Here is a 15822-nt window from a genome sequence, read left to right as displayed (position 1 = left end):
TGTGGGGAAACAAAGCCTATGTACAGTTATTTCCATTTAATTATTTCCGTTTAACAACTTCCCTCCCATTGCTGTTGCAGCGGCACAAGCCCTGCATTGCAGGAAGCCAAACCAAGAGCAACTCTGCGATATCCCAGTGTGACTTCATTGGACAAAAGCACATTGGGGGGGGGGAATAATTATGCACGCCTGGTCTTACAATAGGTGCAAATAGTACAGAAATAAGGCATGCCCTCATGAGTGTGAATGCTAAGGTTGCAGGTTCGATCCCCGTAAGGGACAGCTGCATGTTCTGGCATTGGAAGGGGTTGGACTTGATGATCCTCAGGGTCCCTTCCAACTCTACCATTCTATGACTGTACAAAGCGCTCCCCAAGCCCTGCTCAGTCTGCCAGGCTGCAAATATGGCAGAGGGGAACCCTTTAGCCATCCAAAAAGTAGCATGTACTAGATCACTGCCAGACAGAACCAAATCCTTGGCACGACAATCAATTTGTTTATTTTGGGTTTACTTATTTTTATCAATGGGGCAAAGCCATTCTTGCAGTGGATGAAGAATCGTGCCCCTTTAAAACCACTGCGTTGATCTGTGTGGAGCAGGGTAAAGCAATCCCAGCTAACAGAGGAGCAAATTGATGGCCTGAGCAACCCCAACCAAAGTAGCCCTTGAAGGCCTTGCTGGAACTGGTTCCTGCGTCACAAGAGCTCTTCAGCTGAAAAGCAGCAAGATGGAAAAAGGAGGAGAGGGCAAGGAGCAGAAAGTAGCCTGTGCAATGAAAAGGATCTTTAGACATGGCCAGGGCTGGATTAACTGTTATGCTAAGTGTGTTGCAGTACAGGCTAAATTGCTCCCGTAGCACAGTCATCAGAAGAATTGTCATCAGCAAATCAATCTTCCTTTTTTTAAATTGCACTACATGTGTTAATTAGCACACCAAAGCCAGGATGTTCCCCTAATTCTGCCATGTTAAATACTGTAATTATTTTGCATTCAGGTAGTAATAACTGTTTGCTCTTTTTTGCATTTAATTCCCCTCCCTCCCACCGAGGGATGGAGAACATGGTAACATGAAAGTCTCTGGTTCACACTCCCTGGAACAGTATTTGAACCAAAACACAGCTATGTTTCAAAATCCACACGGCTCCAAATCTTGTAATGCTGTTCTCCAACCAAATGATATGCACAAAAAGGTCTATATAAAATGAAAGCAGCAGATATTAGTAAATATACCAAAACATTCGGGGAAATTGCTTGCAAAAATGTGCAGAAGTACGGAAATTCATGCAAAAGTTCATATACAGAATGCTTAGCTGTTCTGAGAGAAAAATTAAAATGTGGTGTCATTTTTGTGGCTGGGTGTGTCGTTTTGAGAGGGAGAGAGAGAGAGAGAGAGAGAGAGAGAGAGAGAGAGAGAGATTTCTGTTTTACAATTTAAAATACTAATTTTGCATCCTTAAGGTATCAATGACTTCCCTTCTTCTCTTTCCATGGTTCATTTTACAAATCATAAATCCCTGCATATTTTACAAAAACTATACCATTCAGTATTCCATTATTGCATCCATCAAAACTTATATACATGGTTGAATTCATGTCATTTTGAATTTTTGTTTCTGGCCTTCAGTCTTCCCCAGCATCCTGCTCTCCAGATGTTGTGGCTGACACAAGTTCTACCCTGCCTGCCCACTGGCCATACTGGATAGGACTGATGGGAGTCCAGCAACATCTGGAAGATGCCAGGCTGGGGAAAGGCTGCTCTAGATACCTGCTGAGTCATGGCATGTGATTAGCAGGCTGTAAGGATGGACTGCTTGCTTCTGCAGCTCTGGGCTTTTCCCAGAGTTGATCTGGCTCTTCCCATAAGTCCTTCTCCTTTCTGTCACTTACTCTATGACTGTCTCCACACTGTCAGTATTTTGCAGGAGGGAATCAAACACATCTTGTAATTTTAGGCATTAATTAAATTAGATTAATTAAATTAAATTGTTGTTGTTGTTTAGTCCTTTAGTCGTGTCCGACTCTTCGTGACCCCCTGGACCAGAGCACGCCAGGCACTTCTGTCTTCCACTGCCTCCCGCAGTTTGGTCAAACTCATACTGGTAGCTTCGAGAACACTGTCCCACCATCTCGTCCTCTGTCATCCCCTTCTCCTTGTGCCCTCCATCTTTCCCAACATCAGGGTCTTTTCCAGGGAGTCTTCTCTTCTCATGAGGTGGCCAAAGTATTGGAGCCTCAGCTTCAGGATCTGTCCTTCCAGTGAGCACTCAGGGCTGATTTCCTTCAGAATGGAGAGGTTTGATCTTCTTGCAGTCCATGGGACTCTCAAGAGTCTCCTCCAGCACCATAATTCAACAGCATCAGGCACAATTAAAATATATGGAAGTGCTCTGCTTTCCTTTTCTTTTAAAGGGGACTTTCTGCTGTAAGGAAAGTGACAGGAAAGGGCATTGAAAAGTGCAGGATGAACAAAAGCCCCACAACCAAATCAGCATGAATGCTCAATAAAAAGGTTATGCTGCTAACTCCAATGTGCTGCAGCTGCAGATATTTTAGTTCTGTAGCTGTGGCCTTAAACAGTGGATGAAGCTCTTCACATCAGCAAAGGAGGTGAGCATTATCACCTGCACATTGCTGCAGGTAAAGGGCACAAGCACAGAAGCTGGCAGAAAAGTCAGCAACCTATCACACAGAAGGGGAACGTCAGCCTTCAGGGAAAGTGGAGCTAAAGGCACTCAGTATCTTTTGTCAAGTAAAGTGTTTCCCACCCGTTACCCCTTGACCTGGATTTCCCAGAAACCTCAGCAACGATCCCTCTTTGCTCTTCATTGCTAGCTTGACTCTTCAGTTGGCCCGTTCCACTCAGCTGCCTCTATCTCAGCTATCCCCGGCAAGGATTTCCTGCCTCAGTGGTTGCTCAGCAAAGCAGGGAAAGTGAGCCATGACCCCTTTTTCCACACAATATACACACTTCTATGTACATATAAGTACACATATATGTACATATAACAGGCCTGTCAATCAGAGGTCAGCTCATCATCAAATATTTCTTGACAGCCCAGCTGACGGAAACAGGATTACTGGTACTCTTAAGCGAGGAGCAACTTTGATACAAATTCTGAGGGGTTCTTGTCCTCCTGTCCTAACTGGAGCCACCCTGTCCCCAAATTTGCTTAATGTGCACAATAAAAAAATATTTGCGAAAAGAAAAAAACAAAGAGCTCACCAGAAGATTAAAAAACTGCCCTGCTGGATTACACTAGCGGGCCACTCCGTTCAGCATTTTGTCTTCCAAAAGAAACAACAGGGATGCCATGGGGAATTTCACAAAGGAGACCTGGTGCCAAGATCCATTCCCTGCGGTTCTTGCCCAGTATGTGGTTGTCAGCCATCCAAGACTCCTGTTTCTGATTTCCCCCCTTTTGCTTACCATTGTTTTGTTATTCACATTAGTTTTATTAGCATCTCCACCCCCCCCCCAGCTGCCTTCATTAAGGAAACAGGATGGCAGAGAGAGCAGAGAATCTACTGTAGCAAGAGCAGCCTAGATGCTGTTGGATTCTAACTCCCAACATCTCCGGCCAGCAGGGTCCATGGGCAGCAGGGATGATGGGAGAGGAGGACCAGTGATGTCTGAAGTAGGGGAGAGGTGAGGTGCATGTCTGTTGTCACAGAGCAAGCTAGCCAGTAAATCCCACCATCCAAAGTTGGAAATACTTTATTAGTAAAAAAAACCAAACCTATCTTCACAGACTTGGCTGGGTGTCTAGCCTAATAAGCACAGCAGCTCATTCCCTGTAGGTCTTACTCTATGAACTCAGTTGCCGAGACTGAAAGACCCCAGCCCTCTATGCATCTTCCTCTCCAGTTCTTTTTCCAAGCAATAAGAGACTGTGCGCCTGCAGGGGTAGGCAACCTAAGGCCCATGGGCCAGATGCGGCCCAATCGCCTTCTCAATCTGGCCCACGGATGCTCCAGGAATCAGCGTGTTTTTACATGAGTAGAATGTATCCTTTTATTTAAAATGCATCTCTGGGTTATTTGTGGGGCATAGGAATTCATTCATTTCAAACCCCCCCCCCATATAGTCCGCCGCCCCCCAGGTCTGAGGGACAGTGGACCGGCCCACAACTGAAAAAGGTTGCTGACCCCTGCTGCAGGCAGCCTGTTGCTGCTCCACCTGTTTCAGTCCCTTTCTCCTTTTCTAGTTCTGGAGGGTGGGGTGGGGGGAAGCCTGTCACAGCAGGAGGGGGGGATACCTGCGACTCTTCACCAGCTTGACTCATCTCTGTGTCTTGCCTCCTGCCTCCCAGAACCAGACTGTATAAGAAATGGAAGAAAGGAAAAATCACAAAGGAAGAAGCCAATAGTTGCAGGGTGAATGTCAGGCAGGCCAAAGCTCTTTATAAACGACTTGGATGAAGGAACTGAGAGGATGATCATCAAATTTGCAGATGACACCAAACTGGGAGGGGTAGCTAATGCCACAGCAGACAAAATCAGGATTCAATATGACCTTAATAGATTGGAGAACTAGGCCCAAACTAACAAAATGATTTTCAGTAGGGACAAATGTCAGGTTCTGCACTTAGGCAGGAAGAACCAGATGAACATATATGATGGGGAACACCTAGATTGCCAGTAGTACGTGTGACAAGGATCTAGGTGCCTCAGTGGACCACAAACTTAACATGAGCCAACAGTGTGATGCAGCAGCAAAGAAAAGCTAATGCTATTCTAAGCTGCGTCAACAGAAGTCTAGTGTCCTGATCAAGGGAAGTATTCTGCCTTGATCAGAAGTTGACTGGAGTCCTGTGTCGTTCTGGGCACCACAATTTAAGAAGGATATTGACAAGCTGGAATGTGTGCAGAGGAGGGCCACCAAGAGGGTCCCAAGTTCTGCAGGCTGTCTTATACATTGGGTGTCCCAAGTTTTGAATCTGCTTGGGAGATTTGTGCTTGTCACGGTCAAGTCAATTTACAAGCTTTGCTGCAACAGTAAGCACAACAGCAGCCGGGGAGGGTTACTCACTCTGGGGAAAGGTCACGTGTGTGCTACTGAATGGCCATTCTCAAGGACAGAAGACTGTCCACATTTCCTACAAGACCCCAGGTAGTTCTGAGCTCTTCCCCATGGCCACATCAAAAGATTTACAGCTGCAGTTCCTGGTTGCCTTCTCTTTCCCCCCATGAATATTCAAGCATTTGAGTTTGCCAGCAAGGAGAGCCAGGAGACCTGCCTCAAAGTGGGTTTTGTTTTGTTTTTTCAGGGGGAGATTATCCTACATCTGATAGAGTAATTTGGATTTTGATTCCTAAAAGAAACTTAAGCATGAAATTCCAAAAGGGAGAGAATGCCAGGGTAGGAGGTGAGCCATGGCCCTGTGCCACCATCACTATCACAACAGAAAAGCCCATATTTAGTCACACAAACCAAGGGAAGGAACAGGAACAACACCTTACTTCCTATGATTAGCGTAGTTCATTTCAAGCATCATGCCAAACCATAATTAAAAACAGACGTTATGGCTTGACCTTGCCAACGTACAGCAGGCAAACCGTGGTTTACTGCTGCTTTTTCCTGCTTTTGTTTTCCATCTGCTCAGCAGCCATATTCCTAAATTCACTCACATCTGCCACCTCCAAGGCACAACAGCTTCTTTAAACAGAGCAACAGCCATAACTGGTTCATCAGTGGTATGCACATTCAGATGCAACAGTAAACAACCGTTTGTCGTGTCACAATTACTGTATTTTTCTCTCTATAACACACACATTTTTTCTCCTAAAAAGTAAGGGGAAATGTCTGTGCGTGTTATTGAGCGAATGTGTGGTCCCTGGAGCCGACTGGCCCGAGTGCAGAGGCAAAAATCAGGCAAAAATCAGATCACGTGGAGGAGGGAAGGCTGCAGAGAGGAAGCTGCTGCTTTCCTGCATTCTGCCTCAGGGTCTTACTGCCCACCCTCTTCTGTTTTCGGTTGCTGTGTTTGCTCAAACGCAACAAATAGCAGGGAAATCCCCTGCCCTCCTGGCAAGCAGAGGGGAAAGGAAAGGATTGAGTCCTTCCTTCTAATTCCTTCCTAGTCACACTGTGCGCAGGCTCCAGCCCACCTGGCTCAGGTTCTGTTGGCTAGGAGCGCAGCCGACAGCCACCACCTCCTCCTCTCCGTGCTCTGGTGCTGCTGCTGCTGCGTCCAGCATTCTAGGGACTCACAGGCAGCCGGAAAACATGCAGGTGGGAGAGAGAGAGAGAGAGAGAGAGAGAGAGAGAGGGCTGGCTTGGGTGGGTGGGAGGAAACTTTTGCCTTCCTTTCCTCCCTCCCGTTAAACCCCTCTCCTGCATTGTTAGCCAGCTGCTTCTCCGCACACCCCTCTCGTGCTCCTTGTCCCTTCTGTGTTTTTCCTTCCCTCCCCACTTAAAACGTGGTTGCAAAGCATGGATCCACACAGATCCTCAGGATCTTTGCATTGGGTCACCCCAAATTCACCATCAGATCACATTACATGTCCATGGCTACAGCCTGCACCAAAAAAATCATGCACCCACTGTTGCCTGGGGCTGCAATGGTGCAAAAACGTGGTTACAAAGCACAGATCCACATGGATTCTCAGGATTTTTGCATTGGGCTACCCCAAACTCACCGTCAAATCACATGTCTGTGGCCACAGCATGAAGCACAAAAATGATACATCCATCCACTGTTTCATTCAGAATTTTTTTCCCTTGTTTTCCTCCTCTAAAAACTATGTGCGTGTTATGGTCAGGTGCGTGTTATACAGCAAAAAATATGGTACGTCTTAGGATGTTGAATTGGACAATCTCAGATGAACACTCCTATGGATCCCATAAAGGCAAGAACCGTATGCTGACTAGACAAAAACATATATCTTGGAACACTTGTTTGTCCTTGTTTTTGTATATATATGAAAGTCATATCAACTGGTTTATATTGTATTAAAAGGGGGAAACTAGTAAGGGGAATTGGCTTTTACTCACGTTGTGCCTTGTATGTAAAAATATCCAGTGCCAGATGATGGCTTGAATTGAGCTGGGCCCCTCTCCCTCCTTTTGCCCCCACAGCCAATCAGAGCTGTCAGGCCTCCAATTCTGAAATGGGAGAAACTTTTGAAGGGGAGGAAAAGCCACCTGCTGCCAGTGCCAAAAGGGTCACTGTCACTGTCAGATAATTACACTTCAGCAAGGCTTCCATTCAGCATGGGCTGCCTAATCTACCATATATACATAACCTAAGCTGCTGCACACAAAAATTACACTGGGCAACAATTTTTTACTTTTTGAATGTTGTCTAGATTTCTACAACTGATTTAGGGTATTTTTGCACTGCTGAATCAGGAAATGGCATCCGTTTCTCCCCATCAGGTCAGGTTTACTGTAAACTGAATGGTGGGCATTGATAAAGGTAAGTACACGTAAATTGCATGTTGCTTCACCATTTTTCAAACTTCAGGGCTTGAACTTCCGTTTCTTGGAACTCCTGGCATGCTCAGCGGCAGGGAGGTATCTCTTCAGAGTCCAACAATAGTCAGCCATCATGACTGCGTCCCAGCGACCCTGATACCTGGTCTCCATCTCTTTCATGTCCTGATGGAATCTTTCCCCCTGCTCATCACTCATTGAACCCAGGTTCTCAGGAAACCGGTCCATATGTGAAAATAGGTAGTGCATCTTGACGCTCATGTTGCAGCCCAGGTTTCTGAAAGCAGTCAGCATGTTGTTGACAAGTTATGCGTAGTTTCTGGTCTTATTGTTGCCAAGAAAGTTCTTCACTACCAAAACAAATGCCTTCCATGCTTCCAGTTCCACTTCGTTCATTGACTTTCTGAACTCTGGATCTCTGATGAGCTGATGGATCTGAGGACCGTCAAAGATGCCAGCTTTCAACTTCTCCATGGTCAATCCTGGAAAAGCCTGGCACAAGTAAGTGAAGCAGTCACCATCCTTGTCCAGAGCCTTGGTGAACTGCTTGATTAAGCCAAGCTTGATGTGCAGCGGTGGGAAGAGTATTCTGTCTCTGTCCACCAGAGGGTCATTGATGACGTTCCTCTTTTTGCAAGGCACCAATTCCTCCCGCACAGGCCAGTCCTTCTTCGTGTAATGCTGAGCACGGTCCCTACTATCTCACATGCACAGAAAACATGGGTACTTGGTGAAGCCAGACTGTTGTCCCAACAAAAAGTTCACCATCTTCAGGTCAACACAAATAAACCACTTATGCTGATCATAACCAATTTCTCCAGCACATACTTCACCGCTTTATAGTTCTCCTTCAGTGTAGTCGAGTGAGCCAGGGGTATAGAGGCAAACTGGTTGCCGTTGTGTAGCAGAACACATTTCAGTGATCGCTTGCTGCTGTCAATGAACAGTCTCCAATCTTTGGGATCGTACTGTGGCACTCCAAGCTTGAGCAGAAGCTGTGCAATATCTGCACAGTACACCAAGTCCTTCTCTTCCGAGAAAAAACGAAGGTACTCTTGATGCCTGTTGCAGAAGAAGCTGATGCGAGCACTGTCAGAGAGGAGGTTTTTTCCCTTCAATCTGGATGCCAACAGTTCGGCAGAGTCCTTTGACAAGCTGAGGTCGCGAACCAGATCAACTCCTTTTGGGAAAATGGATGTGGAGCATCATCTTCAAGAACCACTTCTTCTTCTTCATGTCCTTCAACACTGGAGGCATCTTCGTCACTAATGTCAGGAAGTTCTCCGAAGATAGGCACTGGAATTTCATCACAATGAGCTACAGGACGACATGCTGATTGAAGATCAGGATACTTGAGGCTGCTCTGGTTCTTTCTGTTGATCCCAGCCACACCAATTTATGGAAGATTTCTAGGTTTTATGACTTCAAACTGATCCCTTTTCGACATAATCACCCAGAACTATCAGACCTGAATACTTCTTGTCATTAAAATAATCATTTTCAATCAAAACAATTATTCGACATGGCATTTTACCCCCACCAACTTCTTCTAAAATGCTCCACACAAGCGTACATGTGAACAAAAACGTAAAAAAACGACATGTGGCCATAGCTCAAAAACTTGACCTGATTGAGCAAAAACAATGTGATTTTGGGATTCAGCGCATCAGATTCGTCCTAAATCAACTGAAAAAATGCAGACAACAAATTTGTTGTTGACCAGTGTTGTGAAATATTACCATAAGTATTTTATTGTCCATTTGTCCTGTTCATTCAAGCTTGAAAACATTATTTCTATTTCTCCAGAATCTATATCCTGTGATCAAGAGGGGTTACAGCAGCTGCAAAAAAAGAGTTTGCTGAATATTCCACTTCTTCAGTTATGTACTTGGAAAAGAGTCATACGCAAACACATCTGAGAAGCAGAAATAATGTTTTAGCGCTCAAATGAAAAGTGCAGATCGATAATGGTTTGTATGCATCATGTGTACATTCCACAAACTATTGCTGAGCCTACTGCTCAGTTTATTGTGAGGCTAAAAACACCACTGTAAGCTCTATGAAAGAAAGACATACTACAAACAATAAACTTAGTGCTTTGATTAAGAGCCATGAAAGAATCCACACTTCGACTCTCAGCTGAGCTGCTCCCACACCATTAAGCAAGCTAGTATCTGTCAAGACTCTTCCCACATTCCCTGTAATACACAGACAGTGATAAGCAGTCCTACCTTACAAGGTTGTCGAAAGGAATAATAGAATAATAGACTTGTAGAGTTGGAAGGGACCAAAAGGGTCTCCTAGTCCAATCCCCTTCAATGCAGGAATCCTTTGCCCAACATGGGGCTCGAACCCACAACCCTTAGATTAAGAGTCTCATGCTCTACCCACTGAGCAGCAAAGGCAGGTAATAGATAAGCAGTCCATGGCCTTCCAGCAGTCCATTACTGAGATTATTTATTCACTCACTGAATCATCGATTCAACTTATATACCGTATTGTTCTTTATAAAAAAAACTAGAGTGGTTTACAAAATAAAACTTTTTTAAAAAACAACAGCTCGACAGATAATGCATATATATGAATGTATGCATTCTCTATGCGTATTGTATATTCTTTAGGGAGAGTGCTATTGTTAAGCATAACAAATGGTTTATCTTGTCCTAATTTCACTCCATTAATAAAATCTCCCATCACTCCTCTCAGCAATTTCATCCAAGTCCAGCATTGCTTTCGGGTTCTTAGCCATGCACGTTATAAGAGGAGCATCATTCTGTGTGTGCTGCAATCCCAGAGAGTGAACTGCGCCACCTCCATCGAAGCTGCCCTGTGAACAAAGCCTCCTGAGAGCTGGGTTGCAGCACCTCCTGCAGGAGACAGCGTGCCACTGACATCAATTAGCCACAGGATTTTTCTGGGGACCAACTCTCTGACGCGGGAGATGTGTGCAGGCCTATCAGGGTACAGAGAATTGTACATCAAGCAAACAAAGCACCTAATTTTCAGATACAGAGAAAGGTGACACTTTAATGCAGTGGCAAGTGCCAAAGGACAGGCATCTTGTTCCTAAGCAGAAGGATATTTGGGCAGCCAGCAGGTACACCATTTCGTCACCTCCTGTGGTGTTCTTACATGACAAAATGTAGCATTAAAACTCCTGCCTCTAGACCAGAGGTTTTCAGCCTTTTTTGAGTCCACGGCTCCTTTAACCAACTACATTATTTCTGTGGCACCCCTGGGGGCTCAGGAGCCCAGTTATGTCCCCCCTTGCCTGCAGAGCTGGCAGCCTCTCACCCTTTTTCGAACACCCTCCCTTGCAGAGAGGACCCCACAGCCTCCTCTCCCATCTCCTTGGGAGTCCCAGAGGCACCATTCCCTTGCAGAGCTTGTAGCCAGGGCTGCTGCAACAAACAGCTGTGCAAGACTTTGAGAGGCAGAGATGCAACAAACAGCTGTGCAAGACTTTGAGAGGCATCAGAGGAGGGAGGGAGGGAAGGAAAGAGGGACAGAGGCCAGTGTTGCCAGTGGCACCCCTGAAAAATTATTCAAGGCATCCCAGGGTGCCACGACACACTGGTTGAAAACCACGCAACCTTTTTCAGCTGTGGGCCAGTCCACCGACCCTCAGACCATTTGGTGGGCCGGACTATATTTTTTTGGGGGGAGGGGAATGAATAAATTCCTGTGCCCTACAAATAACCCAGAGATGCATTTTAAATAAAAGGACACATTCTACTCATGTAAAAACACCAGGCAGGCCTGACAAATAACCCAAAAATGCATTTTGAATAAAAGCACACATTCTACTCATGTAGAAACACACTGATTCCCGGAGCGTCCGTGGGCCGGATTGAAAAGGCGACTGGGCCGCATCCGGCCCACGGGCCTTAGGTTGCCTACCCCTGCTCTAGACCATTACTAAAATATACAGCAGGAGCCTCATCCTCTATGCTACTCAAAGTGCAGCCCCATAGAGAAGTCAATGCCACTGGGTAAAGTGGGGCTCCCACCCATTCCCACATGCAATATTTCGCTTGCTGCTGGACTTTTCAAGTGATTGGCAGGCCTGCCTGAACCAGCTTCAACACTGCAAAGCCACAAGTCTCCCAACTTTTCAGACCTGGCTGGGGCCCACCACCAGTAGCCAAAAAAAAAGAGGAGGCAAGCAACTTGGTGGGGGAGGCTGCACAAGTCTTGCTTTCTTTGCCTTACCCACTTACCCCCCCCCCCCCGCCAAACCTTAAACTCTTTAAGTTAGCAATCTGGCACTTTAGTGGGGCTTGAGTTCCCTGAGTCAAGGGGTGGATTCCAGAAGGTTTGGGGAGAGCAAGGAGTGGCCCCAGCAGAAAAGGTATGTATACATAGGTGTGTGATTGTTTTCAATGGGGTGATGGTGGGAATATGGCTTTTCCCTTTGCTCGTTTGGCAACAGCGTAATGGTGGTGATACCACTGGTGGTATCTTAGATCAGGGCACAAACCATCAATAGAAAGCTAACGGCCTTGGGTGCTTGACAGGTGGTCTGACCAGCACTGAGTGTTCAGGGCTTGGAGGAGCAGGCGCAGTGCCTGGGCTGGGTGGAAGTGGTATGAGTTTGATAAACTTCCAAAACTCCCCTTTTTATGAAGCAAATGTAGACAGAGATTTCTCTCTCCACCCTCGTCTTCTCCCCACCCCCTGCTCCCCATATGCGCCCTGTCTGCTGGCTCCCCTTGGGCAGCTTTGATTCAGGCTGGGTTTGAAGATCAAGTGAAGCAAAAGGTAAATTCGGGCCCTTTGATCTGCAAACACAGGCGTCTTCATTTCCATGTTTGATTTTTCATCACTTTCCGAACTGAAAAGGTGCCAGTATCATCAGCGCTCACCCTGCAGGGGGAACAGGCTGTGGAAAGCCGCAGGGAGCCAAGGGGGGACATGGGGGCATATGGTGTGAAGCAGGAAAGCATGCCATAGGGGACCCTAACACACTGCGCCGCAGAGTGCGCAACTTCACAACACACAGCCACATAATTTGTAGGAATGAAACTCCCTACCACCTAAAAAAATAAAATACTCTGCATGCATATGTAGTATTCACATACATACTCTCTCTCTCTCTCTCTCTCTCTCTCTCTCTCACACACACACACACACACACACAAAATGGACGACTATGCAGCACATATCTGAATGGTACCAAACATAACAACACACAGCTCAGGTGCACAAGCTGTACATTTCAAAAGGTTGTAATGTGCAGTTTATTAGCTCCTAGTAAGTCCATAAAGGGGCTACTCCGAATGTTGCACTTTGTAGCTTGCAACCATCTGGACACAAAACTAACCAACACAAACCTACACAATGCACCAGTACAACACAACGCACAGCTTGTGCAGGGTATGCACAGTGCAAAGAAAGAAGCCTGAACAGCATGCAGCTATACAACTCACCAGCAGAGTCACAAGTGCCACAGGGCTGTGATGAAAGCAGGGCTGAACTTTGAGTTCTCACTCACACTCTCACTTGTCTCCTACAAGGGCCACAGGTTACATACAGGAGCACTGAAAATAAGTAAGTGAAGTGTAAATATATCTCTATGCTTGGGTATTTCACTGTCATTGGCCTCTCATTGTAAGCCACAAGGAGAGACCCTAAGACACAAACCAGGTAATTACCATGTTTGCAAGACGTATTTGTCCCTTTTTTTTACTTCTACAGCACACGGACTCTCACATAGGCTAAGAAAATAAAGCAACATGATTGCAAACTTTGCTGAAACTAAACTTTTCTTGGTGGCAATGTGTTCACTAAAGCTAGGGCACAAACCCTGGGTTACCTTTGTAGAAGAATAACAAGCAGTATTGTGGAATCTTAAAGTCTAACGTATTCATTACTGCATTAGCTTTTGTGGATTACAGTCCACGTTATCTGACGCATGAAGCATTACCCTGATACAGGCACATGGTTAGGGTCGGGGGGGGGGGGGAGCTGGGGAAATGAAATGCGGAAAAGTATAGACAGTAATAAGTACCCAGTTAACAGTGGTATCATAAAACAGTTGTTGAGAACACAGATCTCTTGGCATTGGTAAGGCAGCTAACAAATATCATTTGTCTGGATTCAATTCACAAGTGATAGCATTGAGCCTCTTAATTCATCTGTTGTGTTTTTTTTTATATTCTGTTGGAAGCCACCCACAGTGGCTGCGGCAACCCAGTCCGATGGGTGGGGTACAAAAAATATTAACAACAACAACAATAACAACAAATTATTGATTTTTAAACAAACAAATGCAATAACCACTAAACACTGATCCAGCAGTACATCTAATGGTGTTTGTTTTATCCATTGTTTCTAGACATACACATTCAACCTTTAAACATATTACTTTATGTATAAGAATGTCTTGATTTTTGTCATTAATGTACTTAACATCCATGATTCTTGTAAGGTTTCTCTATTCGTTTTGCCTTTAAGTGTGCCTGGTGAGATGCTCAGACATTGCTACATCCCAGATATTACTTTCCCATAAGTTCAGGGATAATTTTTGGGGGGAGGTCTATAAACAAGTACAGTAAGAAGAGTTGCAGTTTTGCAGTTAAGATTCAGTTTTACCCAAACAGATGGGAAACTGGGCTTTTGCCATCCTTCAGTTGCCCTCAGGCCAGGGTGGTGCATGTATACGATCAATGACCTCTAGCAATGTAAGAGACAAGCCAAAGACCAGCGCAACTAGAAAGGCATGAGTCAAACTTTTTGTAGTAGTCTGGGCGAGGGGCTGGTGTACCACTGAGACAGATCCCCTCCTTCCCAAGCTTCAGGCACACGACAAATGCTGTCTTTATTCCAGCAGGCTTTTGTTGTTATATATTTATTTATACCCCACCTTTTTCCTTAACAGGGACTCAAGGCAGGTCACAGAGAAAAATAAGAAAAGCCAAAAACACAGAAGAAGAACAACCATTAAAAACAATTAAACATGTATGATGATGATGATTACAACAACTACGTAGAATTAAAGCTACATATATACCTATATAAATCTATTAAAACCATACAAATAATTCCAATAAAAACAGCACAGCACTAGCCCTTTCTTCAAAAACAGTCAGTTCCCCCAAAGCCTGTAGGAACCAGAAAGTCTTCTCCTACCAGTTTCATTAACCTGTGACACAGAAGGACAACAAGGAGGGAGCCACTCTGACTTCTCTACAGAGGGAGTTCCAAGTCTGGGAGCAGCCACCAAGAAGGCCTTGAGGTTTTTCAGTTTGTAAAAAAAGATGTCTAAACAGGAGTATGCAGCAAATTATGAATGGGTACACCTGAAGATACTCAAATGAGTACAGATTCCTTCTGACAAATCCAGTTAAGGTTTATGCTGCACATCTCGAAATTGATCCAATTCTCTACTATGGCGCCACAGCTGCCTTCCTCAGGTTGCATAGCTGGTGGAAACACTGTCTCTTTTAAAAGAGAGTCATTTGTCCAGATCCATTTCTTCATTAGCAATGAGACCCTAAGTCCAATCCATACCAATTTCCCATTTTTCTGGATGAATTCCATTTGCTCCTTGCCTTTGAATACCACGTTGAGAATTCTTTGCAAGGATTTATCACTTGTTGAAGGCCAGTAGCACATGTCCCTGTGGAGATGCTATTGAGAAGGCAGAGTCTGCAAGTGGCGTTCACCAAGGCTACTACACCTGCCCCCAAAGGGTGATTTGGTGGCAACAGGAAAAGTGGGAAACATCTGTGAGGAGCAGGAAAAGCTAAGCTTTTATTGTTTTATTCTAAGCCTGGTTTCTTTTTATGGACTCTTCTTAGGAACGAGAATGATTAAGCAGTATAAAAATGCCTTAAATAAATAAATGACTGTGAGCAGTGTGGTGATTTGAGAAATCTCACCTGACCTCAAGGCAATGAACTCACTAGGTAAGCAAACATTGGCAATTCACCATTCACTTGGCTTCTGCCCTTCACCTAACAATTTGGAGATGATATTAATATCAGCCTTTAAAGAACTGAGACAGTGAATATATGAATAGCTCTGAATGCTCAAAAGCACTTTATGGTTGCTGAATGCCATTGCTGTAGTTTCTTAGCAGATCTGGGATGCCCAGCAGAAATTAAAGATTTACATTTCAAAGACCCCAAAATAATTTCCACTGGGAACTCACAAGTAACAGAATTACAACTCTTAACAAACAAAAAACTCTAGGTGCCAGAGCTCTAGGTAGCCTGCAGATTAGCTAAGCAGTACACAAAAGGAGGGGCTCTGAATTTGATGGTCCATTGCTACTGGCAAAGAGGTCATTGATCTAGCCTGGGAGAGCCATTTACACTTGGCAAAGATCATAGAAGGATGTTAATTAGGTTCTAATCTACATGCTTGTTACAGGAAGCAGGAG

This window comes from Podarcis pityusensis (genome assembly GCF_964106645.2).
Source record: "Podarcis pityusensis genome assembly, chromosome: 2".
NCBI lineage: Eukaryota > Metazoa > Chordata > Lepidosauria > Squamata > Lacertidae > Podarcis > Podarcis pityusensis.
The sequence above is the reverse complement of the archived record's forward strand: the minus strand, read 5'-3'. Positions refer to the sequence as shown.